Genomic DNA, 4756 nt, shown 5'->3' with positions numbered 1-4756 from the left:
GAACTGTTAGATCATGACCTGATTAGATGATGACCTGAGCTGAAGTCAGACACTTAACCAGCTGAGCCCCTGAGGCTGTTTTCAAAGTTGATGTGTGCCGATGCGTGCTTATGACTTGTATAAATTCCTCAATTATTTTGAGGGTCAAAACATACAATACGTTAGAAAAAACGTGGATTTATTTGGTTTCACCCGTCTTACTATAGGTAGTGAAAAGTGGAATTATTTCAGTCCAGGTTATTGTTGTGTATTTTGTTTTCACTAATAAAGTTTTTACATTTTTATGTTAGTACCATAGTGGTTACAAAATTAATGAGATGAGAAACCTAAAGACATCAGATTACAGAAAAATGGCTCTTTAAGTACGGGATTGATGCCGGCACTTCATAGTACCAGTACATGAGCACTACTGACCTAAATGTGTTATATAATTTACAGGGGTTTTTTTAAATTTTAGTATTTTTCCCTTAGGTGAGCGTTGACCTCTAACAAGGGAACTGAGTCTTTAAAGTTTATTTACTTAGGGAGAGGGAGGCAGAATCTCCAGCAGGCTCTGCACTGTGCAGGCAGAGCCCAGTGTGGGGCTCGAGCTCCCGAACCGCAAGATCGGGAGCTGAAGTCGGACACTTAACTGAGGTACCCAGCGCTCCTCGTAAGTGTAGTAACGGCAGCGGCAGCGGTATCTCTCTATGTGGGTGCCATCAGTGATTTAGGACACGTTACCCTGGTATCTCTCCCCTCTTAGCATTGAAATTGTTTGGTCCGCCTGCATGTCTTTGTGGCCGATTAGCTCCAGTATTGGTCGCACTGACAGGATCTTTTATTCAACTTCCTGGTGACCAACTTCATGTAGCTGTTGCTGCATTCTTCATTTCCAGGGAATAAATGTAAACATTTAAACTTTGCCCATTGATGGAAGGTATCCAAAAACACTGTTTAATATTGCTTAAAAGTGGCTTATGTTTTGAACCTCTTTGTCATCACACTAATACCTGTGCTTTTCAGATTCTTCAAACATCTCAGTGGAAACGATTAACTCAAAATTGATCCTTTTAGCTACTCATTGTATGATGTCCAGGGATTATTAGCTCTAGCGGGATGGTCACCCTGACCCACAGTGCCGTGCTGTTCTCCGGTGAATGGACTTCCTGTGACCATGGACGTCTTGTCAGCACAGCGGATAAATGACAACTTAATTATGGCTCGGGCTTAGGAGGACTTTGGGGATGGGTAGGATTATGGTAGAAAGAGATTCCCCCTTTGTTTGGTCATGTGGGATCTAGGGAAGAGTGGGCGCCTCAGAAGGCGGAGGAGGAGTGTAGCTCAGCTTCAGGCTCCGGGAGCGTAAGTCTGAGGAGGCTGATAGCGCCCGAGCTGCTAGAGCTCTTGCACACGTTGTTGTCCTGACTTGTGGGGGTGGACCTTACCGTGTCTTCCGGAAACCGTGTGTCCTGGATCGCAGCCTGATGTGCGACACGGTATTGGCGTTGCCCCTGTTGGGGGTGCCGGCCTGTAGCAACCGAGAAAATGTCGGTGCTGAGCGTAGACTCAAGACGTGCTCTTGTGCCCTAGGATAAATCTTCAGACAAAAAAGTGCCGACGAAGGGGAAAAGGGGAGCAAAGGGAAAGCAGGCTGAAGTGACTGACCAAGAAGCAAAGGAAGACCTACCTGCAGAAAATGGAGAAACTAAAACCGAGGAGGTGAGAAATGTGTGGTGTTGCTTTGGGCTCTGAACCATAAATAATCCATTGTATGTTTTTATGTAGCGGATAAGACCGTCTTTATTTTTCATAGTGCTAAAAAGTTTTATACGGTAACGTCAAGTGAATAGACAGAGAGATGGCTTTTGTTAATTAGATGATACTTGAAAATCTATAGGTAGATGGCTTTTTTTTTTAAAGGGGTGAACAAGAAATTTTAATATGGTCAGAATTTCACCAGGGACAAATTCACCACATATGTTGTACATAGGGTTCATTAACATAATTACTTCCGTGAGTTAATTTTTAAAAGATTTGATTTACCAATGGTGTAACACTCTTTTTTTCCCCGTATATTTTGGGACTTCATTTAGACAAATATTCTAGACTTTTTTTTTTTTTTGAAATTGCCATCTATAGAACTGTTAAAAATCTTTTTTATATTTTGGATATCACTTCAAAAACGTCTTGAATCCATTCCTCATTTGGCACATTTTCCCACTTTCATACAAAGAAGTCCGTTTTTCTTAAAAGTGGCTACTTGTCTTAGGACTAAGTAACTTCAATCAAGCAAATAAAAAGACCTGGTGTCATTCCTCGTTACTCTTTTAAGCCAGGAGAAGACACTTTGTCCTAAATGGGCTGTAAGTTTCAATAATTTTTCTTAAGCCAAGCATTTTTTATTTTTAATGATAATTGGTTAAACATGGAAAGATAAGTAATTTAGGGTATTTTAAAAACATTCATTAGTTCAAATCCTAAACCTCTTATTTCTAACTTGTGAAATCTGTTACCACAATTTACTTCTAATTCATAGTTCTGACCACACATCAAATTCAGGCGACGCTAGGATGAGATGACTAATCCAGCTCTAAGGGAAGAGCCCGGCCGTCCAGTACATGTTCTCACAACATTTGATTCTTGCTATTCATGCTGGTTGTGTTCTAGAAGGTTGTATGAACACTGAACAGTGGCACATGGAGAAAATACATTAGATTCTTTGCTGTACTCTGACCACATTTCCATCAAACATGTTTCTGTTGAATACATGTTGATACATCAGCTTTGACCTGGGCCCACGGAAACGTGCTAGAACTCAGGCCTGAGGGAAGCTCCCGGCACGCCCCAGCCCTCTTGCACTTAGCCATAGTGGATGGTATTGTATCTGTCCAATCAACATCAAGAAGCACAAAACATGTGAACTGTATGGCACTAAAATGCAAGAAAAGGAACCTGTTAAGAACTGAAGCAACCACCCTCGCTGGGTAGGCACACATTGGGCGTTGCAAAGAAATGTTTAACTCCATGGAAATGCCATGAGTATTGGTTTTGCAGATACACATTTTAATGAGGCGACTTCACAAATACAGAATCTGCAGACAATGAGGGTCACCTGTATTTTCACGATCTAATTACATAGAAATAAAACTTGATATTGTATTAAGTTTTTTTAAAGCATCTTTTTTTTCTAATGTTTTATTTATTTATTTTTGAGAGAGACTGCATGATCAGGGGAGGGTCAGAGAGAGAGGGAGACACAGAATCTGAAGCAGGCTCCAGCTTCTGAGCTAGCTGTCAGCACAGAGCCTGACACAGGGCTCAAGCCCACGAACCATGAGATCATGACCTGAGCCGAAGCCGGATGCTCAACCGACTGAGCCCCCCAGGCGCCCGAATTGTATTAAGTTTTAAAGATCTCCGAGATCGTAGCAGCGACCCAGAAATCAAACACTCGATAATTATTTTTTCTTTGATTTGCAGAGTCCGGCCTCTGAGGAAGCAGGAGAGAAAGAAGCCAAGTCTGACTAATACCACCTCCCATGTCTTCTCAGTGGTCCCTGCGTCCCTTCTTGTACAATCCAGAGGAATATTTTTATCAACTATTTTGTAAATGCAAGTTTTTTAGTAGCTCTAGAAACATTTTTAAGAAGGAGGGAATCCCACCTCATCCCATTTTTTAAGTGTAAATGCTTTTTTTTAAGAGGTGAAATCATTTGCTGGTTGTTTATTTTTTGGTACAACCAGAAAACAGTGGGATATTGCATATGGGAGACTGATCATCTTGAGTGTCAGCTTAACATTCCAGAGGGGCTGGTTTTTATATCCTGTAACACCAAGCACACTAAGTGGCAGTTTGGAGTCAGTCGTGCGTTTACTAGGTCTTGAACATTTTAAATTACTTTGATTCCCATGTTGTTTTTGGTAGAGTTGTTTCCTAGGAAAACCTCTCCTTGATCCTGGCTCTCGCCGGCGGAATCTGTGCAGTCTAACATCCGGCTTCCAGGAGCCTTGTTCTGTGCTCTGCGAGATGGGATGTTGGCGCGTGTGGCATGTCTGGTACTAAGTCAGGAACTAGCCGGAGCTCGTTAACCGTGTAACAGCACAGCAGCATTTGAAGATACCGGTACTTGACACAGTTAAGAAAATGTACCTCCAAATTTGAAGCTGGAAGGTCACTGGAGTAACTTTTAGAAAAGAACCACAACTACATATTTTTTTTAGATTTTCGGTACGTACGTTAAGAACTGTGTACAAATTGAATTGTCTGTACTGATCCTCAGAACAACCAATAAAAACTCAGTTATGAAAGAATTTCTTGAAGCACATAAATTAACTTCTGTCTTCATTTTTTTCCAAGAATTTTCACATTGGTTCTTCCAAGTTTTCTTAAAATTTGAAAGTGGATTTTTTAACACTTGAGCATGTACAATGTTCTTTGAAGTTACTTTGGCCTACATTGGTTTAATAATGAACGAATAGTCCAGTGTCCTCAAGCAGACTAAGTAATGATTTGTTCTCCATATAAAGTAAGCTTATAAGTACTGAGCAAGCTGGAACTGTATCGTACAGTGTGGTTTGTGTTTGCATACAGTTCTGAGATTTGCTTCAGGTGTGTTGCGCTTCGGCTTTACCATCTAAGTGGCCTTCAGCGGGAGCGGTGGACACCGGTGTGGTCTGGCGGGAGCAGACACGGCCAGAGCAAGCCCCAGGCCAGCGTCACCAGTGAACCTGGGGAGACCTGGAAACAGATCAACCCCCTCGACTCGTGACATGT

The 4756-nt window shown here is 41.8% G+C and overlaps 1 long non-coding RNA gene across 1 annotated transcript in view; it reads left to right on the top strand.

The window, feature by feature from the left end:
• The window catches only part of LOC115291449, a 5379-nt gene extending 1068 nt beyond the window's left edge, over positions 1-4311 (top strand). Inside the window, exons 4-5 of the long non-coding RNA XR_003908449.1 lie at positions 1573-1701; positions 3463-4311. This is a non-coding gene — a long non-coding RNA (uncharacterized LOC115291449). The remainder of the gene's footprint in view (positions 1-1572; positions 1702-3462) is intronic.
• Positions 4312-4756: the final 445 nt, after the last annotated feature.

The sequence above is a fragment of the Suricata suricatta genome, chromosome 5 (genome assembly GCF_006229205.1).
Source record: "Suricata suricatta isolate VVHF042 chromosome 5, meerkat_22Aug2017_6uvM2_HiC, whole genome shotgun sequence".
In the NCBI taxonomy this organism is placed as follows: Eukaryota; Metazoa; Chordata; class Mammalia; order Carnivora; family Herpestidae; genus Suricata; species Suricata suricatta.
This window is presented reverse-complemented; position numbering and strand designations above follow the sequence as displayed.